Source organism: Phacochoerus africanus, chromosome 10, assembly GCF_016906955.1.
Source record: "Phacochoerus africanus isolate WHEZ1 chromosome 10, ROS_Pafr_v1, whole genome shotgun sequence".
NCBI lineage: Eukaryota > Metazoa > Chordata > Mammalia > Artiodactyla > Suidae > Phacochoerus > Phacochoerus africanus.
The window spans coordinates 137976716-138003480 of NC_062553.1; the positions used below are offsets into that span (position 1 = coordinate 137976716).

Here is a 26765-nt window from a genome sequence, read left to right on the forward strand (position 1 = left end):
TGCAGTGGAAACAAATCTGACTAGGAACCATGAGGTTGTGGGTTTGATCCCTGGCCTCGCTCAGTGGGTTAAGGATCCAGAATTGCCGTGAGCTGTGGTGTAGGTTGCTGATGCGGCTCAGATCCTGCATTGCTGTGGCTGTGGTGTAGGCTGGGAGCTGTAGCTCCGATTTGACCCCTAGCCTGGGAACCTCCATGTGCCATAGGTGTGGCCCTAAATAGCACACACACACACACACAAAGAAAGAAAGGAAAAAATAAAAGACACCGTTAGAAAATGAAAAGGTAAATGATAACTGAGAGAAAATATTCACCATACATATGTTAGCCTGATAAGAGACTTGCATATCCAGCATATATGAATATTAAAATGACAAACCGTAACAAATGGGAAAACAGACACTTCGTTAAAGCTGCATATGACTGATCAACACACACACGAGATGACGTCCAGCACCGTGAGTCATCAGGGATGCGGCTTAGAACCGGAACGAGAAACCAGGGCACTCACTAGCCTTTTGCTAAAACAAAAAAGACGGGCGACACCAAATGTCGGTCATGACGTGAAGAAAGCCGACTCTCCTATCTCTAGTAGAGCTGTAAAGCAGAATAACCATTTAGAACATTTTAGTAGATCTTAATAAATTTAAAGCTGTGCCTACCCATTGCACCAGCGATTCCACTCCTTTTATTTAGCCAAGATATATGAGAACATATATGCAATAAAAACTTGGGCATGTATGCCCATAGTAACTTTATTTATAATAACCAATAATTGGAAACAAATGTTCATCAATAGGAAAGTAGATATCAACTTGTGCCTTATTTATTTGATGGAAAAGCAGTAATAAAAATGATGATACACTCAACATCATGAATGAGTCACAAAAATATTTCACCAAGCTGGAAAAAACCAGCACAACAGAATAAATACAGTGTGATTATGTCTGTAGGAAGTTCAGGGGCAAGCGAAACTAGTCTGTAGTGATTAAAACTTTAAAAAAACCCAAAAGTACCAGGGTTGAGCAAGAATGGGAAGTTGGTATTGACTGGAAAGGGAATTTTCAAAGGGTAAAGAAAATCTGTATCTCCACTGGGTGGGGGTACACAGGTGTGTCATTTTGCCAGAATTCATCTAATTCTGCTCCTGGAAGCGCTCCACATTCTACTGTATGTAAAATATATAAAATAAAAACAAATGTACATTTACTCGTAAAGTGTGATGAGTCTTAAGAGGGAGATGCAAAAACGGGCATCATCCTGCCTCCTGGTCTGACTGAACGCGAAAGGGTCAGGAGCGAAGTGTGTCGTTTAACCTCACTTACTTGGGAACCCAGGTTGGGCCCAGACAGCAGTATTTCCCTCTACCAGGCAATGGACCAAGCTGAATATTTCGTTTTCTTCTGCCCTTTTAAGTGCAAACAAACACTCCGATAACTACCAGGAGATTCTGACCCAAAGAAGAAGGGAGGCAGAAATTTAGGACATGGTATGAATACTCTCGTTAGTGGAATCCACTGGCTATGTCAGGTCCTGCGTTTGAACGCTGCTGGAACTTGTTTCTGTTGTTGTTCTGTTGCAGCCTGAGAGTGCTCACCTCCAGGGCCACAGGGCAGGCCTCATCTGTTTAGCCTCATTTTGGAGGGAAGGGCGTTGCAGCTTTCGTCTCCCTGGGAAGGGTGGAGATGTAAATATTTTATGCTCTTACTTGTTCATTTTAAATACATGCAGAAAGCCAGGGGTTGAATACTTGTTTTAAGATCAAAATCTAAAAGAGACAAATCAAAATTCGTAAGTCCAAGACATCAGACTAAAAGATTTCTAGAGAGAGGAAGGGAAATAAAGAAATACGAACTTTGCACACATCAGGACACGTTCGTCAATAACCGCTTGGTTCCTATTTGCGTTCCTTTCAAAGGCCCTTTCATATCTACCTGTTTCCCCGACCTGCTTCCCCTGTACCTACCATCTCCTCAAATACTCACATCTGCTGTATTTCTCCTGCTAACAACTCAATTCATTAGCCTCAATACTAGCGTATTACCTCTATGATATCATTGAAGCTATATAACCTATGATGTATGTACTAGTATTAGTCCTTATTTACAGATGGGAAAACAAAGGCACAGAGAAGTTGAGTACCTTGCCCAAAATTATACAGCCTCTAAGAGTTAAGATTTTTATTTTTATTTTTTTGCTTTTTTAGGGCCACACCCACGGCATATGGAGGTTCCAAGGCTAGGGGTCGAATCAGAGATACAGGTGCCAGCCTGCACCACAGCCACAGCAACACAGAATCCAAGCCTTGTCTGTGACCTACACCACAGCTCATGGCAATGCCAGATCCTTAACCTGAGTAAGGCCAGGGATTGAACCTGCGTCCTCATGAACGCTAGTCAGGTTTGTTAACTGCTGAGCCACGACGGGAACTCCAAGAGTTAACATTTTAACTCAGACAACCAAACTCAGATGGGATGCTTACCCACCAACCTAAGCTATTGTCATCTCCTCCTTGCTCATGTCTTCTTCTTCCTCAAGTATAACCTTGTGCTTTTACATACAATATCTTTTTTAAAATCTTTTTTTTTTATTCCTCAAATGCATTTATCACAGCTGTAGTTGTATAATGATCATAACAATCCAATTTCACAGGATTTCCATCCCATAACCCAAGCACATCCCCCACCAGCCAAACTGTCTCCTCTGGAGACCATAAGTTTTTCAATGTCTGTGAGTCAGCATCTGTTTTGCAAAGAATTTCAGTCTGTCCTTTTTTCAGATTCCACATGTCAGTGAAAGCATTGGATGTTGGTGTCTCATTGTCTGGCTGACTTCACTCAGCATGATCATTTCTAGGTCCATCCATGTTGCTAAAAATGCCATTATTTTGTTCCTTTTAATGGCTGAGTAATATTCCATTGTGTTTATGTACCACATCTTCTTGATCCACTCCTCTGCCGATGGACATTTAGGTTATTTCCATATCTTGGCTATTGCAAATAGTGCTGCAATGAACATTGGAGTACATGTGTCTTTGTGAGTCACGGTTTTCTCTGGATAGATGCCCAGGAGTGGGATTGCTGCATCAAATGGTAGTTCTATTTTTAGTTTTCTGAGGCATCTCCATACTGCTTTCCACAGTGGTTGCACCAATTTACAATCCCACCAACAGTGTGATAGGGTTCCTTTTTCTTCACACCCTCTCCAGCACTTATTGTTTGTAGACTTTTTGATGATGGCCATTCTGGCTGGTGTAAGGTGGTACCCGCATCGTGGTTTTGATTTGCATTTCTCTAATAATGAGTGATGTTGAACATCTTTTCATGTGTTTTGTGGGCATCTGTATGTCTTCTTTGGAGAACTGTCTGTTTAGATCTTCTGCCCATTTTTTGATGGGGTTGTTTGTTTTTGGTATGGAGTTGCAGAAATTGTCTATAAATTTTGGAGATTAATCCCTTGTCAGTCAATTCACTTGCAAAGATTTTCTCCCATTCTGTGGGTTGTCTTTTCATTTTGTGGAGGGTTTCCTTTGCTGCACAGAAACTTTGAAGTTTGATTAGGTCCCATTTGTTTATTTTTGTTTTTACTGTCAATACTCTAAGAGGTGGATCTGAGAAGATGTTGCTGTTGTTTATGTCAGTGAGGGTTTGGCCTATGTTTTCCTCTAAGAGTTCTATAGTGCCTGGTCTTATATCTAGGTCTTTAATCCATTTGGAGTTTATTTTTGTGTATGGTGGTAGGGAGTGTCCTGTCTTCATTCTTTTCCATGTGGCTGTCCAGTTTTCCCAGTACCACCTATTGAACAAGCTGTCCTTCCTCCATTGCATATCCTTGCCTCCTTTGTCATAGATTAGTTGGCTGTAGGTGTATGGGATTAATTCTGGGCTTTCTATCCTGTTCCACTGATCTATATTTCTGTTTTTGTGCCAGTACCTTGCAGTTTTGATGATTGTTGCTTTGTAGTATAGTCTGAAGTCCGGGAGCCTGATTCCTCCAGCTCCATTTTTCATTTTCCAGGATGTCTTTGGCTACTCTGGGTCTTTTGTGCTTCCAAACAAACTTTAAAATATCTTGTTCGAGTTCTGTGAAAAATGTCCTTGGTAATTTGATAGGGATTGCATTGAATCTGTAGATTGCCTTAGGTAGTATAGTCATTTTGATAATATTAACTCTCCCAACCCAGAACTTTCCATCTATTTGTGTCATCTTTGATTTCTTTCATCAGTGTCTTATAGTTTTCAGAGTACAGGTCTTTTGTCTCTTTAGGTAGGTTTACTCCTAGGTATTTTATTCTTTTGGATGTGATGGTAAATGGGATTGCTTCCCTAATTTCTCTTTCTGCTCTTTCATTGTTAGTGTATAGAAATGCCATTGATTTCTGTGTATTGATTTTGTATCCTGCGACATTGCCAAATTCATGGGTGAGCTCTAACAGATTTCTGGTAGAGTCTTTAGGTTTCTCTAGGTCTAGTATCATGTCATCTGCAAAAAGTGATAGTTTTACTTCTTCCTTTCCAATTTGAATTCCTTTTATTTCTTTTACTTCTCTGATAGCTGTGGCTAGGACTTCCAAAACTATGTTGAAGAGTAGTGGCGAGAGCAGACATCCTTGTCTTGTTCCTGACCTCATCGGGAATTCTTTCAGCTTTTCACCATTAAGCATCATGTTCGCTGGAGTTCCCACTGTGGCACAGTGGTTAACGAATCCGACTAGGAACCATGAGGTTGTGGATTCTATCCCTGGCCTTGCTCAGTGGGTTAAGGATCCTGCATTGCCGTGAGCTGTTGTGTAGGTTGCAGACACGGCTCTGATCCCATGTTGCTGTGGCTCTGGCGTAGGCCGATGGCTACAGCTCCAATTTGACCCCTAGCCTGGGAGCCTCCATATGCTGCAGGAGCGGCCTAAGAAATGGCAAAAAGACAAAATAATAATAATAATAATGATATTCGCTGTAGGGTTGTCATATATGGCCTTTATCATGTTGAGGTAGTTTCCCGCTATGCCCACTTTCTGAAGGGTTTTTATCAGAAATGGGTGTTGGATTTTGTCAAAGGCTTTTTCCTCATCTATTGAGAGGATCACATGGTTTTTATTCTTCAGTTTGTGAATGTGGTGTATCACACTGACGGATTTGCGGATATTGAAGAACCCTTGCATCCCTGGGATAAATCCCACTTGACCATGATGAACAGTCCTTTTCATGTATTGTCGGATGCGGTTTGCTAGGATTTTGTTGAGGATTTTTGCATCGATGTTCATCAGTGAAACTGGCCTGTAGTTTTCTTTTTTTGTGGTATCTTTGTCTGGTTGTGGTATCAGGGTGATGGTGGCCTCATAGAATGAGTTTGGGAGTATCCCTTCCTCTGCAACTTTTGAAATAGTTTCAGAAGGAGAGGTGTGAGCTCTTCTCTAAATGTTTGATAGAATTCGCCTGCGAAGCCATCTGGTCCTGGACTTTTGTTTGTTGGAAGTTTTTAAATCACAGTTTCAATTTCAGTGCTTGTGATGGGTCCGTTCATCTTTTCTATTTCATCTTGGTTTAGTCTTGGAAGATTGTACTTTTCTAAGAAGTTGTCCATTTCTTCTAGGTTTTCTGTTTTATTGGCATGTAGTTGCATACAGTAGTCTCTTATGAGCCTTTGTATTTCTGTGATGTCTCTTGTTACTTCCCCGTTTTCATTTCTAATTTTATTGATTTGAGTCCTCTCTCTCTTTTTCTTGATAAGTCTGGCTAAGGGTTTATCAATTTTGTTGATCTTTTCAAAGAACCAGCTTTTTGTTTCATTGATCTTTTCTATGGTATTCTTTGTTTCTATTTCATTGATTTCTGCTCTGATCTTTATGATTTCTTTCCTTCCACTAACTTTAGGTCTTGCCTGTTCTTCTCTCTCGAGCTGCTTTCGATATAAAGTTAGGTTGTTTATTTGAGCTTTTTCTTGTATCCTGAGGTGGGCTTGTATTGCTGTGAACTTTCCTCTTAGAAGGGCTTTTGCTGCATCCCATAGGTTTTGGAGTGTTGTATCTTCATTGTCATTTGCTGCTAGGTATTTTTAAATTTCCTCTTTGATTTCTTCAGTGATCCATTGGTTACATACAATATCTAATTTAACTTTGCAATGGCTTTGAAAAGTAGGACTTAACATCTTTACAGATTAGGAAAAAAAAAAAACACTAAGGTCTAAAGATTGATTAACTTGCCCAAATTTTCATGGCCAGAAAGTGCTAATGACACCTGCCTTTGAACCTTTATCTGTCTTCCTCCAGAGCTTAAGTCTTTCTACCTAAGACAAAATTTCAATACTAGAGTGTCTTCCCAGGCCTATTTCTGTTTAGATAAATTGCTAAACAAGATTCAGGCATCTAAGGACGTTATTTGGGAAGATGACGTGGGACGAGGCTCCTTAAGCGATACTACATAGAAGCCACTTGTTCCCCTTCTTGTAAGGTTAGAGCTGAGCAATGGAGACTTGGGGACCACTGCTGTACTCTCCCAGGTTCAGTGCCATGTAGTAAATGTTTGCTTGGCGTACAGCCATTGCTCTCTAAACTTGGCACTTGACGTTTGACTGCCTGGCCACTTCAGAACATTCCCACCCCATTCACTATGGAATCTTCTAAACTCGGCTCTTCCTCCGTCTGAGCTGGATGCAACTCAGGTGAGGCAGCCCATTAACTACAATGTGGTGGGTCTTCAGGAGGTGCTGTAGAGAAGGCATATTGAATGTATCTTTGGAATCCATTTCTGTATATGATTTACCTAACGAAGTTTAACTTATGTTAATTTTAAAGGAATCTGCATTCTTTGGGCAAATATACATGAATGGAACCTAGAAGTGAGTTGGAGGTTAAGCAAGAAGCAGGCAGGGTGGCTATAATTGAAACAGTGCAGCATCCACACATATCGTATGTGTATGTTTTGAAATCTTGCATCCTTATTACTCTTCTAGTCAATTAATATGTTAAATTTCCCTAAGTTTATTTTCCTTATCTTTAAAGCCAAGACATTGAACCTGGAGTTTTAAGATCTTTTTCTATAAAGTGTTAATCTTCTCTACACCAAAATAAGCTATGCCTATACAGTTTTAATTTTTAAAATATACATAGTAATTACATCATATAGTCATCATTATTTAATGAATCTGTTTTTTTCATCTCCCCAAATTTATTGGGAAACTACTCATTGCTGGCACTGTGTCGAGCAGGGTGCAATAAATATAAATACGACACAGCCCCTGCCCTCAGAGAGGTCTATGCAGAGAATTGGATACAACTATACAAAAGGCCGATGGAGTTTGCTAGGGTGACAAGCTTCGCAGAGGTAACAGGTGACAACTGTTTTGCCTTTTCATCACAAAATCTTACGAAAGTCCCTTTGTTTCAGAAGCCGGAAGGCACATGCCATCCTAGCCACACTATACTTTTTGTGCAACTTCCTCCGAACCAGAAGGAGTTTTATTTTTCTTCTTCTTCTTCTTTTTTTTTTTTTTTGGTACACAAATGAATAATACAGGAGACAACCAGTAGCCAGTTTATCCTCCCTGCTGTCCTTCCAAAGCTTCAGAGCCCAAAATAAAGGTGCTGCGGAGGTGGAGAACCCAGTTTCCATTCTAAGTTCCACACAGAGGGTTTCAGTCAGTTAAGATTTCTGTTCCTAAGATACAGTTGCTTGTGGAGGCAAGAGGCGCCCACATTTTTCGGAAGCGGTGGTCGTGGTCTGGAGGAGCTGTGTCTTCCCTCGGTGCCTGCTGAGACCCTAGTCAAGGGGTTCTATTCAGTTGCCGTAGGGATGGCATCAAGTCGCTCTCATCTCCTTGCTCAGGCATCGACTTCTTATCACCTGGGTTTTGACTCCTCTCGGCAACACAGCAAACGTCTTGGGGGTGGGGAGGGAACGACATGTTTGCCGTTCTTTTTATCCTCACTAATGCATTGGAACTAGGCCATCTGGCTGCCTTTTGGGTAAATCCATTTTATAACAAGATTTTTGTGTGTGTGATTCAGTAATTAAACCCCTTTGGATAGAGTTCAAGATGGACCTGCCTTATGCTGAATTTTGCTTTATAGCAAACTGTTAGTCACAGGTGCCAGTGAATTTATAAATCAGGACGAGAGATCTCTTAGAGATTTCAGAAAAATCAGTCATCTCCCCAACTCTCCTTTGCCCTTAGGTCTACTCTCCTTCAGAGGTGAGCAAAGTGGGGACGCGTTAGACTCGCCACCAGCTTGGCGTTGCTAAGATCGCTCTCTGCCGTCTTTACCCTAAATCTAAGCGACGACGGCTGACGTGTTGAGGTTAGGACGGGGAGTCTTGCTGCTGTTGCTCATTGCTAATGTACAGACACTATGGTGGACTTGACTCTTCACTTGTTCGTTCCTGCACTTGAAAAACGTTGCTGCTCAGTAGGCCGCAGAGTCAGAAAACACCAGAGACTCTTGTGAGCTCAGCTCATTATAGCGTATGATTCACGGGACACCCCCCCACACCCAATCTTCCTTTCTTGTTGTCACTGTCAAATGGAAGCTGCAAGATCAAACTGTGACTTGACGTAACGTCCTCTTTGGGATATTTTCTGAGAATATTTATTTGTTATCTTGAGCAAATTACCTTGCCATGTCTTAAACTCAAGCAGTGTAACTCAGTACCAAAGTGTGGTTAAAATCAAGTGATCAGTCATGTTTTTCTTGATATCTCGTGGGAAATATTTCAACTTCTTGGCTAGTTGTGCTCTCAATTTCTTTTGCCATGAGTCATGGAAAAATTGAGCATGTTCTCCTGTTCTCTGATTCATATGAACATCTCTCTGCAAATCACCGTTAATTTGATTGGACTCTATGGCTCTTTGGTTTTCTTCTTGCTGTCTCGTCTGTGCCCACTTTCGGGCTGGTGAGACGAGCTCTCTCTCAAGGGGTCTGTGCGTTTCCTTAGCTCTGTTATGATATCATCCCTGTCGGCAGCACTGAGAGCTTGTTTGACGAGGAAAGCAACCCCTGCTGCAGTTAACTGGGTAGCAATTCACTTTTCTATCAAGTTAAAGCGTTTGACTCTTTGAAGTAGATAATGAACTTGGAGCCTCTTCTCAGGCATAAGAATGGCTTGTCTTGAGAGGAGTCAGCTCTTTGAATTCTGGCATTTTCCCCACTTGGATGTGGGTTTGCTTTCCTTTTTGAGGCCCTAGGAATGATTACTACGTCTAGCGGCCTTGAATAGAGACACGATGTTTCCAAAAATTGTGGGGAAGTCACCAGATGGAAACAGACTTCAGGAAACAGGTGACTTGACCTCCTTGTGGTGTGTGTGTGGCTGACAGAAAGCACACCCCACAAATGGACAGCTGACAGTCACCTTTTGAGAGGAATGTGCTCTGTGGCTTGGGTCCTGACTCTGCAGGACTAGAGGGGATTACTTACTGGGTTTGGGGCCTTGGACCCATTGTCTGAATTACATTTGGGGTCACATTGGGGACAGTTTCCATCTTGCTCTCATGGAGGTTCTTGAATGCTATTTAAGAACACTTCCTGGAACTTCCTGAAACCAAACGTCACCAAGAGATTTTATTTTATTTTGTTTTTTGTCCTTTCTAGGTCCACACCTGCAGCATATGGAAGTTCCCGGGCTGGGGGGTCGAATTGGAGCTGTAGCTGCCGGCCTACACCACAGCCACAGCAACCCCAGATCCGAGCCGCGTCTGCAACCTACACCACAGCTCACGGCAACGCCAGATCTTTAACCCACTGAGCAAGGCCAGGGGTTGAACCCACAACCTCATGGTGCCTAGTCAGATTCATTAACCACTGAGCCACGATGGGAACTCCGACCAAAAGATTTTAAAAGCATTTTTAGTTCCAGTTGGGTCTCATACTCTAAGAGACAATTATCTACTTAGAAGCCAAGACACGCTGCCATCCAAACATGTTCACAAGAAGGCAGATGACTGCAGGTGCAGAACCTTCGCAAGAGCTCACCGAGTTTAGATAAAATTAAAAACAGTTCACTTTCTGCGGTATTGCAGAATGTGTTTTTGCCACTCATTCTTGCGCATACCATGGCGTGGTCGTTTCACAGAAGGATCAAACTGATCTTGTAGTCACAGGATTTTTGTGTGGGAGCGGTTTTACGATGGGTGGGTTTTCTTCTTCTTGGCCGCAGCGGAAGGCTGTGGGTGCAGTGGCAGCCGTATGAGAATTGGAAGGGTTGAACAGTGTATTGACGAGTTTTCCAGCTGGCTAGCTGGAAACCCTCTTCATTAGTGAAGGGCTAACTCCAGAGTTGCTCCTGCTGAGAGTAAAATCCTGAAGAAGTGTGCTTCCTCTGTTGGGTGTTAAGGCAGTGTTTGCAGATGACAGCACTGAGGGTCCGTGACCTGGGTCTCTGTCAGTGGCTCTGAGCTGATGAAGCCTCAAGGGGCCAGAGGTAAGCAGCACAGTGAATATTTGGAATTGCAACAGAAAGCGTGTAGCAGGAAGACTGCCAGAGCTGATCAGATCTGTAACCAGAGCAATGGAGCGTGTCACTGTGGAAATAAATTACCTGTTTTTTCAGGAGTCAAACCTGTGCTTAAAGTACCAGCAGGAGAATGGCAGGTGGGGTTCCAGGTAAAGGGCCAAACAAGACCCTTTTTCTCTCCAGAAGAGGTGGCAGGAATCATGCCACTGGTAGAAGAACCATGATTGCACGGAAACACCGGAATCTTTGCAGGCTAAGAGATGTTTAGTTTTTATATTCCTTCTGATATAGCAAACTGTTTGTCTTAATTTTATTTGAAGTAAGCTGTGTACAGAGATTTTAATGAAAACAGGAGTGTTCACCCAGCAGCCCCATTCCCATTCCTGAATTCCGCTTCCTAACCCCAACCCTTTCGTTTGTGCCTCATGATGTGTCTCCCCATTTGGCTAAACAGCACGATACTATTCTCACTTAAAAGCCTTTGGAGATTATCGGTTGATTTCTTACTGCAGACGGAACAGTCTGTGCCCCCCTCCCCCCCACGCTCCCCGCACCACAGACGGAGCTGCTTCTTTCTTCTATCCTTCTGATGTAGTTGCTCTCCCACTTTCATTTAAGTCAGTGTCAGTATTTACATGGCTCTTATTACGTGGCTATGTTACTACTGAGCCATTTGCTATAATAAAGTGATTTTTCATTCCTGAATAATGTTTGTTTCCAGAGTAAATAACTATTTTAAAATGTATTCACTTTTAAGTTATTAATTCATAAAACCTATGAATGAGCTGGCCAAACACATCCAATAAGTTAGCAGTTAAATTACTCTTTTCTTGGCGTTTCCCCTGTGGTGCGTCAGGATCAGTGGCATCTCTGCAGCCCCAGGGTGCAGATTCGATCCCCAGTCTGGCAAAGTGGGCAAAAGAGATCCAGTGTTGCCAAGGCAGCTTGGATCTGCTCCCTGGTCCCGGAACTGCATATGCTGCAAGGCAGTAAAATAATAATAATAATAACAACAATTTCTTTCTTCAAGTCTTCTATATTTCTCCTGGAGTTCTCAGTTTTCTTGTTCCAGCTGCTTGTTCTGGTTCCTTGACTACCAACTACTAGATCTCCTGGGATTTCTTCATAGGCATCTTGTCCCTCTAATGGGCTCCCACATTGCTGCCCCTTTCATGTTTGTTGCATCATTGACTCATGTCCTAATTCTGTTGGGGTGCATCCCCCAGTAGCTTTCTAAGAAAGGTTGCCTTAGATATTGGTATTTTGAATCTTCGCATGTCTGAAAATATCTCTATTCCATTTTTTCAAGCATTGGTACTCTGGCTTGCTATAGGATTCTAGGTTCTGCATTCTTTTTTTACAGGCTTCTGATTTATTTTCCGGTGCTGCTGTTGAGAAATCCAAAACTGTTCTGATTAGTGATCTGTGGTGTATGACTTGTTTTTGTCTCTCTGAAAGCGTTTGCAATCTTTTCTTTATTCCGTTTTCTCCCCAGGTATTCTTGCTGAAATCTTTCCATCTGAAATCACAAACACATACTCTTAATTTCTAGAAGATAGGAAAAGTACTTGTATTCTGTCCTCAATAATTTCCTCTTTGATTTTTTTTTTAAAGATAATTTTTCCAGAACACATATGAATTGGATGTTAATTTCCTGGATGGATCTTTTTTTTTTTTTTCTGATTTTTTTCCCCATTTGTTTGTCTTTTTGCTCTACTTCTGAGTCAATTCCTCACCTTTATTGTACAGTGTTCCTATTAGTTATTTATATCTTTTCTCTCATATTTTTAAGTTTCAAAAGCACTTTCCCACTATTTGAACATTTTCTACTCATCTCCTTATTATTGCTGTTATCAACATCTGCACCTGTGGCAAATGGAAGTTCCCAGGGTAGGGGTCTAATTGGAGCTGTAGTGGCCGGCCTACACCACCATCACAGCAATGCTGTATCCGAGCTGCATCCATGACCTACACTGCAGCTTGCAGCAATGCCAGGTCCTTAACCTACTGAGCAAGGCCTGGAATCAAACCTGTGTCTTCACAGAGACAGCGTTGGGTCCTTAACCCACTGAGCCATAATGGGAACTCCAATCTTGCTTTTAAACGAAATTGAAAATGGTTTATTTCAGAAAAGGACCAAGAAAAAGAGAACTTATTCTTCACCCTTTGAGTGTAAAAGAAGGGTGATAATCTAATACTGAGAGTCTTTACAATAGTGTCTAGCTTTAAAGTATTTCAGAAACACAAGTGTTAGAAGAGGGAGACACATATGTCTCAGCAAGCAGGTGGCTGTCCAATAAAAGGATCCCCATAGTGGCTTGTCTGCATTTCTGGAAGCTTGAAATAGTGCACAAGCACAGCCTTAATAGAACCATAACAGACAGCAGGATGTGACTTAATGATCAAATAATAAATAGTAAAGAAAAAAATTAAGCCACAGGTGTTACATGGTGAAGCATGAAATGGAAGCTTTGAACCATGGAGCAGAAACTTAGCTAATTATTTTAAATTCTTTTTAAATTTAAATTTTAAATTCGGGAGGATTTAAAGATCTCTGGATTGACCTAAAATCTTTATAAGAAAATAAATGTTATTTAGTTTTTAAAACATTTTTCCCTTGGGTACTCTAATAGAGTAAAAATTATTTCTAATTGGCTGATATCCATTCAGGAAGTGATTTAACAAACCTTCACCGAGTGCCTGTTCTCTGCCAGGTCTCATGTGAGGCACAAGAGATGCAAAGATGTCTCAGTGTTTACAGCCCAGCCGTAGAGGAGAACAGCAGCTATACATTCACACTGGAGGATAACGAGTTTGGTGATGAAGGAAGCGAAGGGGGTTGTGTCAGGAGGACCCCCTGACCCAGCCCGGAGGACTCTGACGGCGCTGTCGAGGCCAAGTGAGAGCGATTCAGAGGAAGGCTGGCGAGGAGGCTCCTTCTAGGGAGAGGAAGGGGCTTGTAACAAAGCACAAGCAGCTTGGGTCAAATCAGCAGTTTTGTTGAGCTGCGTACTGGCATAAGGGGGCAAGGACTGGGCAGGTCAACTTGGAGAAGTGCCCCTGGGGGACTTACAAAGGTCAAACGGGTGGCGGTGTGGTGCGCAGGTTACGGAGATGACACGTGAAGGTACCAGAGGCTGTTCGAGGAAACAGAGAGAGAACCAATGAGGGCCTAAACCGAGCAGTCGCAGTTGATACACACAGGTGTCAAGATCTAAGAAATATTGTAAAAACTAGACTCGGAGTTCTCCTCGTGGCTCAGGGCAATGAACCCAACTAACATCCAGGAGAACACGGGTTCCATCCCTGGCCTTGCTCAGTGGGTTGAGCAGCCATGTGGCTGTGAGCTGTGGTGTAGGTCACAGACATGGCTCAGATCTGGTGTTGCTGTGGCTGTGGTGTAGGCCGGCAGCTACAGCTCCAATTCAACCCCTAGTCTGGGAACCTCCATATGCCTCGGGTGTGGCCCTAAAAAGCAAAAAAAAAAAAAAAAAAAAAAAGAAAAAGAATAGAATCAGCAGAAAATCATGACAAATTAGATATGGGGTAGAGGAGTAAGAGAAGGTGTTGGGTCAAAGGTGAAGTTCAGGTCTGTGATGTGAGCCGGGGCGGGGGGCGGGGGGGCATTCACCCAGACAGGGCGGCTGGGAAGAGAAGCAGAGAGGAGGGAAACGAAAGGGTTCCGTGTGAGACGCGTTCTGTTCACAGTGCCTCTCAGGCCTCCCAGGGGAAGTTCCCACGGGATGGGTGGTGGTTCATGGAAGCAGGAGGGAGGTCTGGGTTGAAGATGTAGAGTCGGGAGTTGTTGTAGGATCCCAGTTGTCGATGCCGATGCCCTCAGTGTGCGTATATTACCGGGAGGACTGGCCCTGGGGCAACTCTAGGGACATGCTGGTTCCTAAGGAGCAGAGAGAGAGGGGGCAGATCTTAAAGAGGCTGAAAGCAATCGTGGGAAGAGTCCGAATAAAACCCCGTGAGAGTTGTCTCCGGGGCTCAAAGGGGTTCAGAGGACACGGTTGCAGAGGCGGTTGGCAGCACGGTCCAGCAAAGATTACAACGTGAAGAGTAGTGACAGAAATCATCACTCCATGTGCGATAAATGTGAGCATGAAAGTGCTTGTGATGGTAAACTTGGAGTGGTTTTTCCTGGATAGTGAGAGACAAGGGGCAGCACCTACAGGACTTCCAGGAAATACTAAGGGCCCACGGGACACCATTAACTTACAGTGACCCAGATATGTTTTCTTTTTGCTTTATGTTCTCTTCCCCCTATCCCCATTCATTTTAGGGAGTGGGGATTGTGGCACTGAGCAGATTGAGGTGAGGGTTGGCAGATGCTAGCGGCAGGGGACCAAGAACTGAGATTCCGATGCTGGATTGTTGTCCACCTGGGAAGTGAGGGCAGGAGGAGGCTGATGGACGGATGAGAATGGAACAGTCAATACGTTTCCACTCTCTAGCAGTTGTCTGGTCTTCTAGTATCTTACAAGTAAGAGAGCTAGAAGACCAGACAACTGCTTAGGGAGGGGACATAGAACTTTAAGACTGCAGAGGTGCCTCAGCTCTGGGTGGTAGGAGGTGGTCAAGTCCTGGCTGTGGCCGTGGCGCATGTCTGCATGGAAAGGAGATGCTCTCTGGTTGCTGTTGGCTGATCCGGCCACGTGGATGCGGAAATCACTAATTATGATGATAAAACCTAGAGCAGAGGGTGTTGCCGGAACTTGGCTTCTGCTCGCTGGCCCGGAATAGAAACCTGGAGACAGAGTTTGGGGCGAAGGAGAAAAATGTAGCTTTCTGGCTTTGCTGAGGAAAGGAGGGTCACAGCAGGTCAATGCCCCAAAGACTGTGCCCCCCTTAGGAGAGACTGGGAGGTGGTTTTTATAGTTTGGGGACTGAAAAATTGGGCTGCTGCTAAGGGTCAGGGCAGAGGCAAGCTTGCATTGTGTTCAAAGCTGGTGCTCAGGGGTCCGGTGGGCTTCTTTCAGGGATAAAGAAGGCCTCATTAACCTCTTCCATTTGTTGGGGGTTTTAGTTCTGCAGAAGAACTCACAGATGCCGCTATCTGTCTTCCTTGAGGAGGGACCAGGACCTGCCCCCAGGCTGCACCGTTGTCTCTTGGCTGCTCCTCTCTGGTCTCTGCATCCCTCCGTTCTCTGAGCAGCAATTGTTTGAACCTGCCCTTTGGAGCCCAGGGAAGGTCATGGAGGCTGGCTTATTCCCTAAAATCAAGAAATGGGGGACACAGAAAGGCTTGTGTGCCCAGGAGCCCCATAGAGCCCTGCTCAGTTTCAAGAGGAGAAGTCTTTTTTTTTTTGTCTTTTGTCTTTTCTAGGGCTGCCCCTGCGGCATATGGAAGGTCCCAGGCTAGGGGTTGAATCAGAGCTGCAGCTGCCGGCCTATGCCACAGTCACAGCAATGTGGGATCCGAGCCGCATCTGCAACCTACACCACAGCTCACGGCAATGCCGGATCTTTAACCCACTAGGTGAGGCCAGGGATCGAACCCACAACCTCATGGTTCCTAGTTGGATTCGCTTCCACTGTGCCACGACGGGAACTCCTAGAGGAGAACTTTAAACCAAATACTAGATTAGGTGACTGAAGAGGATAAAAATATGGAGATGATGGGTGTGATATAGCCTGGCATATTTTTATAAGAATTTAGAGAAGCAACGCTTTGGTGTGGCCCACGTGGAGCTGAAGCTACAAAGGCTGCCTGCCAGCCGAACTCTCAGCAGGGCTCCCAGGGGTGTGCTATCGTCAAGGGCAGATTTTGACACAGACACTGACATCTAGGGCCCGTCTGGGGAGGGGAAGGGTTGACAGGAGGAAGAGGACGCGTTCAGAAAAGACAAGACCAGCGTGGCGGTACCACGAGGGAAGAAACAAGTGTAACGGAGAGGGGGCTCTCTGCATTTTGGGGGGTGGGCAGAGATGACAAGGGGTTCGTCTGTCGAAACTTCTGCCCTGTTCTCTTTTTCATTCAGGGTGCACTTAGTAGCCCCTGACGTAGGGTGCGGAGTGTGGGCCGGAAGCTCCGAGAGAGCAGAAAGGTGCAGCGCTCTGTTTGCTGCTGTGTCTGAACCCCTCCCTTAGCACGCGCCAGTGTGGCACAGGTCCCTGTGGGAGAGGGGAGTGACCGCACCCCGGAGGTGGCCACTGTAGCGCTAAGACCCTGAACTTCCAAATCCGAGAGCCCTGACCTGGGACCCTAACTGGGCAATCTTGGGAAGTTTTTTAGCTTCTTTAGGTTTCAACTTCCTCATCTATTAATGGTAAGTTACCTTAGTAATTACAGTTCAGTTTCCGGCAACACCTGGTATCTGGTCAACATTCGATAAATGGCAACTCTGGCTGCCGCTGTTTTCCTTTTACCTGCTGTATTTGTTGGGAAGAAATATGTGTGACATTACTTTGAAGTTAGAGCTCTGATTAAAAAATAGGTTTCCAAGAAAAATATTGATAAGAAGTCCTAGACAGGGTTGCCAGGTTCAAGGTGAGTTAAACTATGAGAAAGAGAGAATATGCCTTCCGTGTACTTTAGAAACAACTACAGAATTTCTACGCAGTTACTTTGAACGAGTGCTTTTTGGGACCCCACCTTCTTGGGTAAAACGTGGATTCTCGGGGTGGAATGACAAGGGTGCTTTTGCATGCAGCAAACGGTGCAGTTATTTCTATTTCAAATCTACTCTTACCCTGGAAGAAGGTAAAATTTTGAAAGGAGTGACTCTGGTTTCTAGTTAGTCTATGCCTTTCCTGGATTTCCCTTGATTTTGTAAACTCTTGAGCTCCAATGACAGTCACTGTCTGTTGTATTCACTTTGCCCAGAAATCCCAAGTCATGAATAAGAAGTCTTGACACAAAATTATTTTAAGTCGTTTAGTCCCTAGGAAATATTACACTGTATCAAATGGGCAGGAGGAGCCCGTGGCTGTGATGTCTATCAGAAAACCCACTTACCTCACCCGGCTCTGACGTTTCACCCCTTTCCTGCCAGCTGTACCTCGGCTCTCTTGACTCTATACTTTGACTCTAATCCCTTCTCTATCAGCCCGGGAAGTATTTGTTGGAGATAAGTAGTTCATTCCTTCTCTGAAACTCACTCTAATGCCCTTAGAATGTGCATGGCTCAGGGGGTAGCTAGGAAAGTCACCCCCAACCCTCTTACACTGATTCTGGCAGAGCCTACACCTTCCTCCTGCTGGGTTCCTGTTATGCTCTTGCTTTAATCACCCACAGTCTGCAAAATAGTTCTTACCCTTATGTTGTTCTAAACAACTTCCCACACGAGTCATCAAAATTCACCCCACTTTGCCCAAATAAGGGTGGTGACTTGATTCCTTTCAAGGTTGGAAACCACCTTGGTGTCGCCGATTCTCCCACTTCCTCCTAATCCATCAGTGACCTTTAGAGCCCTCTCCAGATTTTGGTCCAGTGCTAAGGATGGAGTCCAACTTCCCAGGACATTTCCTTGATTTATGGCTGTGGCGTTTTTCAAATAATGTAAGTATTTGGCATGAATATTTCAAATTGAAACTTGAGACTTTTCTTTTGGTCAATATAGCCAAAGCCATGAATCTCTGTGTCTGCTCTTCTGTGTCAGTGTCCACTGCTGGATACATATGAAGCCCTCCTAGAAGCCCAGACAGTGCAGGGGTCTTGACATGATGCGGTGACTATGTTGCTATGGTGATTCTGCAGCTAGCCAAGTGGCCATGGGTAGGTTTATCAGCAGAAGTTTTTGCAATAATTACTTTGATTCTTTTTTCTCTTTTTACGGCCACACCTGCAGTATATGGAAGTTCCCGGGCTAGGGGTCGAATCGGAGATGCAGCTGCTGGCCTACACCACAGCCACAGCAATGCTGGATCTGCTCCACATCCTCGACTTATGTCGCAGCTTGCGGCAACGCTGGATCCTTAACCCACTCAGTGAGGCCAGGGATCAAACCCTCTTCTTCGTAGATACTATGTTGGGTTCTTAGCTTGCTGAGCCACAAGGGGAACTCCAAACATTACTTTGATGAGAGTAAAATACTACTCCTATGTTTGTCTCCCCTGGAAGCTGGAGTAAAGATGCACCAATACCTGTATTACCCTTCATTACCCCTGAGGCGAGAACGGGAGATAAGCGGGGAAGGTCTTTAGTGAGGAAATACAGCTGGAACGCTACCAAAGCAAATGCTGATGTTGTTTTTAGAGTCAAAGACTGGAAGGCTGAAGTTAAGCTTGGCTGGTCTCTCACATGCTATGTGCCGAGAGGCTCAGGGAAGTTTAACCCCTTTTAGACACAGACTGAATTATGTGGTCATGAATTTCTGTCGTGCTAATTAGCTTTAGTCCAATGAGAAATAACTTGATGAAGTAAGACTGTAAAGCCCAGAACAACCAGAGAACCTGAAATTGTTTTCATGCTATGTTTGGCTCTAAAGAGCACTACAAAATTAAGTAGAATGAGATGAGAACTTGACCATTTTTTTCTCTGCTGCTCAATTTGCCGCTTAGTATCCTCACAGCTGAAATGCTGAATAATCTGTGAGGGAATTAGACTCTAAACCAGGCTTATCTAACTGTACCTGTAAGTGCTAAACTTGTTTGGACATAGATGCAATCTAGCATGAAGGATTCTAAACAAATATCTTTTTTTACTGATGAAAAGATAAACTCATAGTTATACATATATTCCTAAATCGAGTACATAAATATTTAGGTATATAGTCATGTGTATGAGCAAATACATGAGATACTGAAGACACTGAAGCAGCCTCAATGGAAGCACGGTTTTACGTCTATTACCGCTTCAAAGTGTCTGGGGAACGAGGAGTTCCCGCTTCGGCACAATGAGATCTGCTGTCTCTGGAGCCCTGGGATGCAGGTTTGATCCCTGGCCCAGCACAGGGGGTTAAGGATCCAGTGTGGCTGAACTCTATATGACACAGGGTGGCCAAAAATGATTAAAAAAAAAAAAAAAAAGGGAGTTCCCGTCGTGGTGCAGTGGTTAACAAATCCGACTAGGAACCACGAGGTTGCCCAAGTTCGGTCCCTGGCCTTGCTCAGTGGGTTAATGATCCTGCATTGCCGTGAGCTGTTGTGTAGGTTGCAGACACGGCTCTGATCCCGAGTTGCTGTGGCTCTGGCGTAGGCCGGTGGCTACAGCTCTGATTCAACCCCTAGCCTGGGAACCTCCATATGCCACGGGAGCGGCCCAAGAAATAGCAAAAAAGACCAAAAAAAAAAAAAAAAAGTCTGATTGTCGAGACCAGCTCAGCAGGATGGGGCTGAAGAACAGGTGCTGTGAAACTTAAGGAAAAAAGTTAACATAAAACAAGACACAGGGGCATTTATCTTAAGTAGAGGTGGGAACCCAGGGACTCAAGGTCTCAGGGACCAAGAGCCCCGCCTCAAGAAGCCCCACTGCTTTTCTGGTGCTCTTGAGGATGAGACCAAGTGAGGAGGGGCTCTGGGTGGAGGATATAGGGTGGTTTTTATTATGTCATAAGTTCTTTTATTATTTTAAAAGTCACTTAGCTGGTAGATGGTTAAGCTTTTACTCGGATCTTTAGGCACTTAACAATCATTAGCATTTGAATTAGCTATGCAGAGCCTTCCGGAGAATCCTCCCTGTGCTTCCGCAGAGGGCTTGCCTGATTGCAGCAACCCGCTGTGCCTAGGTTTGCACCTTGGTTCTCTTTGCTGATGCATATTCTGCTAATGACCGCTCATGAACCCCTTGGGGCCATGAGGTTCCTCTTTGTCTTATTCCTTAGAGGACATGTGCTTGTGCAAACGGCGTGCCAATCTGCACAGGTCCCGCGTGCCCAGACCAACACATCATGTCCTCATTCAGCTGACCCTATGAACAGCTTATGCCTTTAGGTCTTTGTGCTTAAGCTTAAGTCACTTAGCAGCACTGTGACTGTTTTTCAAGCAGGAAGATGGGGTAAAGTAAAGCAGGACAAGACGGAGTTTTCAGCAAAGAGGCTGAGAAAATACGGCAGAAACATGTCTCACGACATCTGATGAAAGAAGGAAAAGATGAAAAGATGAGTGAATGAACACTCTATTCCTCTTAGGGCATTGGGGAATGGTTTTACCTGAACATTTCATATGAATTTTCTATTTTACTGTATATTCATATCTGTCTTAGAATTATAAATGCAATATCTTATAACAAACTTTCAAGAGGAACAAAAAACAATGAAAAATTTCCCTCCCCAAATCTTTGAGTAATACGGATTTTCCAGGAAGATGTGTTCAGTTTTCATCTTATACTTTTTTGCACCCCTGGGCACACCAGGGTGTTGCCTAAGTCAGTGGTTGTTGCTCTAATTCAGAGGTTGTGGAAACACCAGAGTGCCTGCTTGAAAATGTCTTTGCCCGAGAGCCTCATTCAAGTTTAAGCAAATCTGAGTCTCCGGGAAAGACTTCCTCGTCCCCACAGATGAGTCTACTGTGTCCCCAGGGGCGGGGCCACTGCCGCAGCTGCAGACTTAGCTGGAGAAACATGGGTGAGGTTATTCCAGACACCTTCTACCATAGATCCTGTCTTCCGGTCACACCTCTCTTGGAAATCGATGCCCTCATCACTGGAACCTTGGGACAGCGGTCAAGGCGATGCTGAACTGATTGCAGGGCAGCGGAAACTGTGTCCTCATGGAAACCCGGGCCCCAGGTGCAGCCCCGGAGATGCTGACGATCAGCTTACAAGCTACTGATTCGGCCACAGAGAAACGAAACTACTGTTGCTTAGCACGCAGGGCACCGGCTCTTCTTTTCCAAAGTAACTTCCTATTTCTAAAGGAACTTTTAATTCAACGAAATCCACATTGTTTGATTCTTGGAGGTCCCTAATAATTATAATTTTATCAGTTTGACTTTTAAAAACCCCACCAAATTCTCCTACAATACTTTCAGTAGTTGCTGAAATAACATCCCCCTTGCTTTAATCATGTGCCAGATTACTCGTAAACCTGGACCATATGCCACTGCAATTTGCTGATGGGCCCAAGCTGTTTTGGTAGATAAAAAACCCAAGGGGATCAGCATGGCTCAATCCTCACTGCGAACAGAGCAACGGCGGTAGGGCAGCTATAGGCTCTCCTGTCTGTCCTTCTCTGTCCCTTCCCGAGGGTCTCTTCACTGGGGTCGCTGGTAACCCCAAACCCATGGGTCACATCAGTACCTGCAAAAATGTATTTCACTCCCAAAAGGTCTTTCTTTAGACACTTGGAAGAGTTTCAGTGACACACAGGTCATGCAAGGGATGGAACAGAGATTGTAGGTGCAAAAGTAGGAGCTACCTCCCCAATGTTGGCCTTGGGATGGTCCTGGCCAAGGAAAACACCCTTAAGTTGATGAGGGACCTAGTGGGGTCTTTCTCCTCTTCTCCTGCGTTCCGCCCAGCACAGCCTTACTCTCTGCCATCAGTGTTTCAATGACTGCGAGTTTTTCTGATTGTAATAAAATGGACCTCTGTGACTCTTGACTTGAGATCAGAATCAGATGGTTGATTAAACGATTCAAATTTAAAAGGGTCTTTGGGAAAATAAAATTTTCAGAAAAGCACTGTCCCACCCTCCTATTCTTTCTTTCTATTGTAAGTGAAACTTTCCCCAAATAAGGAGGTCATTATGATTTATTTCTTGTGTCTTGAGATCCATTTTCTTGATAGCAGCCACTTGTTTAAACATCTGACATGATGTCTTTAAAGGTAAAGCAATAGAGTATATCGAGGTGAAGTATACTAGTTGTTCACACAGCTAAGGGTGATTTACACAAACACAAGACAGTAGGAAAATGCCAGTTATTCAGATTTCTGTGTGACTACTAAATCACTCGCCCAGTGAACACTTAGGCGTGACTCTTGGAGGACAGAAAACTCAAAGTTCAGAGTTGCAAACAGCGTAGAACTCTCCCACACCAGCACGGGAGTCATCTGCTCCTCTCTCAATTTAAGAATCTTCTGCAAGTATTTCTGAAAAATCTTACTTGAACGCGTCTAATGGTGAGGAATGCTAGAGAGTCATTCTCTCTATTGAATTCGACTCTTATGCCCTAAAGCTGTTACTCACAGCTCTGCCTTTGAGAGCTCATCCAGTAATTTAAGTGTTGCTTTTCTCCACAACCACCCTCAACATACTTGTCTGAAAGGTACAGCTCTATCCTCAGGAATGTGACAGTCACGATGGCAAACTTGAGGAAAGCATCTGCCTTTCACTGCAGACCCCACTTCCTGTATTCAGAGAACAATGGTCCCATAAGCAGTATCCAGTACTACAGCCAGCTAAGACCAACGTATGTGCTCAAAATGAATCACACACACATTGACTGAGTGTCTCTCCTTGGCAGTCAAAAAGGAACCAGGCTCTCCTGGGAATCCCTCTGACTTGTCTGGGAGGATGAGGACAGCTTATCGAGCAGACCTGGCATCGCCCTATACAAAGCAACTCAGATCCCTTCTGGATTCCTTGTGGTGGTGGGAGTTCTTTCTTAATCATGCATTGATTAATTAATTATTAATCATGAATTAGTTAATAATGAATTAATTACTTCTTTAGCTTCTTACCTTGTTCCTTAATCAAGTTTCTTTTAGTTGATAGTGACACAAACCTAACTCCAACTCCCATTAGAAACAAAGGGATTATAACTGCTCTTATTTCTGCAAGATTCAGGTCCAGGATTGCGGGATTCCAGCAAGGTAACCAAGACCTCCTTTTTCCAGGTCTCCTGCCTTCGGGGGGAAATGCACTGTCTTCTTCACTCTCATGTGACCACCACACTTACCACCCTTCTGACACCTGATGTGTCTGTTTATTTCCACAGCGACCAGCTGGGTGTTCTACAGCTCCAGCCAGTTCTGACACCATCTACCTGGAGTTAGCATCCGATCCCACAGGTAAGGGGCTCATGCCCTCACTTCAGGTGCCAAGCGCAAGTCCCAGGTTGTCACCTGTACCTCTGACAGACTGGCTATGGAACAGCGTTGTCACAGCCAACTCCTTGGGTTTGATAATTTGCCAGGACAACTCATAGACCTCAAGGAATCATTTATGTGCAGGTACCAGCTTATTATATAATAAAAGATATGATCAAAAGCATCAAGATGAATAGCCAGGTAAAGAGACACGTAGAGTGAGGGCCAGGAGAGACGCGAGCACAGAAACGTCTGTCCCTGCAGAGCAGGGAAGCGCTGCTCTGCCGGAACGTGGGCGTGTTCACCAACTGTACTTTGGAAATTTTTACAGTGGCTTTAGCATGTAGGCATGACTGGTTACTAACTCATTTTCCTGTCCCTCCCCCTTCCTGGAGGATGGAGAAACAGGGCTGAATGTTCCAAACTTTGAATAATGGCTTGGGCTTTTTAGTGAGCTCGCCCCATCCCGAAGCCCACCAAAAGTCATCGCATTAAAATGAGAAATGTTCTTATCACTCAGGAAATTACAGAGGTTTTAGGAGTTCTGTATGAGGAACCAAGGTCAAAGACCAAATATTAGCAGGAACAAGAGAAGTGGCCAAAATATATATCTTTGCACAGAGGGAGCATGGAGAGAGTGCCGGCTTTCCGGAGGTTCTAGAGAGGATTGGAAGGGGATCGGCTGTGCGTTTAGTCAGAAGCCTGCCCCTTGGCTGCAGCTGGGAAGACAAGCTCGTAACCTCTTTGACAGGGAGCCTGGGTGGTTCGGTCGCTGCTTCTGCACTTGGCTCTAGCGTGTGGCCACAGTGAGCCTCGTGAGCCATTTATGACCTGGTTATCAGTTGACTAGTGCCTGGGGGGTCTTGTGGACACAAGCACCCCATTGGCTTTCAAACCTAGATGTTTGGGAGCTGTATCTCAGGTGCCTCTCAACTCTGAAAAGTTGAGCTGAGGAGTTCCCGTCATGGCTCAGCGGTTACCTAACCTGACTAGGATCCATGAGGTTGCAGGTTGGATCCCTGGCCTCTCTCAGTGGGTCAGAGATCTGGTGTTGCAGTGAGCTGTGGTATAAATCACAGATGCAGCTCGGATCCCACATTGCTGTGGCTGTGGTGTAGGCCAGTGGCTACAGCTCTTATTCGACCCCTAGCCTGGGAACCTCCATATGCCGTGAGTCTGGTCCTAAAAAGACAAAAAAAAAAAAAAAAAAAGAGTTGAGCTGCCAGATTCAGGGTTCAAACACTCAGCTCCTCAGGAGAAGCTCCAGCCTGCAGGTTCCCTTCTGACTGTGGGTTGCGTGGCTTGGGGTGTGGTCTATTCTGAGATTGTGTCTCAGCCTCTCCTACCCATCATGAGGTGGGTTTTTTCTTGTTCATCCATCCTGTTGGAGTTGCTCAGCTAAAGTTTTGAGGTTTCTTCCATATGTGGCTGTAGATCTGGTCTGTCCGCAGGAGGCGGTGAGTTCAAGATCCCTCTAGCTGGTCCTCTTGGACCTGAACCTCTCTGGTTGCCACATGTCAATGTGCGGGTTGGTCCCTGGATCTCCGGTGTGCCCAGCCTGGGCTGTAATCTGGTTTGTGTGGGCTGGAGGGCCCTCAGCTTTCTCACTCTTCCGGATTATCCTCCATCTGCGACGATCACATGCTCTCCAGCCACAGCACAGGCTGTAACATAGAAATAAAAGGAACAGTGTTTGGAGGGTAACTATATACTGCTTATTATTTTACACTTGTTTTTGTAAACAGATGGGTGTACTCCCTGTGGCAGGTGACGTGGTTACACAGCCTCAAATGCACATCCTAATTCAGGGAGCCCTACAGGAATGGAAAAGTTCCCAGAAGCCTCTGCATGAAAATTCTAGGGATGTTGGGGAGGATATTTACCTGAACTGGTGGCCATAGACACTGGATTGATATCATGATTGGTCAGGTCAAGGTCACATGTCCCACTTTTTACCGGGTTCCAGTAACTGGGTTCTTATCTGAGCTTTCTGTCTCTTTTCTGAATTGACACGGAAGCCAAGGTGTCATGCGTGGTTTAATGCCAATGCGGTGACTTTACAATTTGAACTTTCCCTAAAAGTATTTGGAAATACATGGGATTTTGAAAGTTGGAAAAATATATATTTTTTTAAATTATTCACTTCTACTCTGTCCATGAAAGTGTCTAAAAAAATGATTACATTCCTGAAAATATTTTTTATTCTAAAATTAGTTATATACAATTAAACCCACCCAAAAAAACACCCTCTGTCACGTGGGTAATATGTAAAGTGGATTTATTTACAGTGGTTAAAAAACAAAACAACAGAATTTATCATGCAGGCTTTGTGTTATGAGACATGTCTTTAAGCTATTAGCTTAAAAAGATTTCAGAATCCCTTTTTGTCAAATGAAAGCTTAATGATACCAAACTGTACCAAGAGGTATTTATTTAGTTTCAACGGTTAAATTACCACTTAAAAATTCTTAAAATCTTCAAACATCGTAAGTAATTCTTATAAACAGAGGACAAGATGTGGGAAGTGTGAAATCAAAAATGTTTTCGCTCATTAGATATGACCTTCTATGGTTTCACCACTTATGAGTTATCAGGACATCTGTAATGTGCAAAAATGATTTTCATATTTTATTCCCAAATATTATGTATTTTCTCTTTATTTTTGAAACCATGTAAATATGCAAATGCACACATTGAGGGATATATTATTTCATATTTACTTAGTCATTCCGGGTTGTTAAAATAGGTGTTATAAAATCACACTTGTTAAGACATCCCAACACAGGCATACCTAACCCACCACCGAAATGACGCACGTCCTGGCCCTTGCACAGGAAAAGTCCCCTTTCCAGAGGCCTCACAAACCGGTGCACTGGGAAACAGACATCGGTGAAGTCAAGTACAGCCTTCACTTGTGCACTGAAGGCACAGGAACGCAAGCACACATTTTCAAAGACTTTAAAAAGAGGGAAATGGGGATGGAAGATCAAGGGGTGGGTGAAGGCTTGAAACAGATGAAGGAATGGCTTCCACGTGCTCCCTTAAAGAAGGAGAGGAGAGGCAGTGTTTTAAAGGAGACAGGTTGGAAAATCCAGGCTACATTTGGGTGCGGCTGTGCCAGTGGGCCTCTGTGTCGGGTGCATCGCAGGTCCTGCCTCATGCCCTCCTGGCTGCCTTTCACTGCAGCCACTGCTGCAGCTCCTACGGGACAGGACTTGGCCTCACTGCACAGCCACATCCGTGTCTCCATGGCGGAGAGCAGGCGGAAAGGGTGCCACCTGGTGAAAAGGTGCAGAAAGGGGTGAGTTGCAATCTTCAGTAAGGCAGTCAGTGAAGACCTCACTGGGACGACAGTGTGGCTACAACGTCTGGAAGGGAGTGAGAGAGAGAGTCTGTCTGGGAGAG

At 44.3% G+C, this 26765-nt stretch overlaps 1 long non-coding RNA gene across 1 annotated transcript in view; it reads left to right on the forward strand.

Moving 5' to 3' along the window:
• Positions 1-26765, forward strand: part of LOC125137888 (uncharacterized) — a 105217-nt gene that overhangs the window by 21677 nt on the left and 56775 nt on the right. Inside the window, exon 2 of the long non-coding RNA XR_007137525.1 lies at positions 23270-23342. This is a non-coding gene — a long non-coding RNA (uncharacterized LOC125137888). The remainder of the gene's footprint in view (positions 1-23269; positions 23343-26765) is intronic.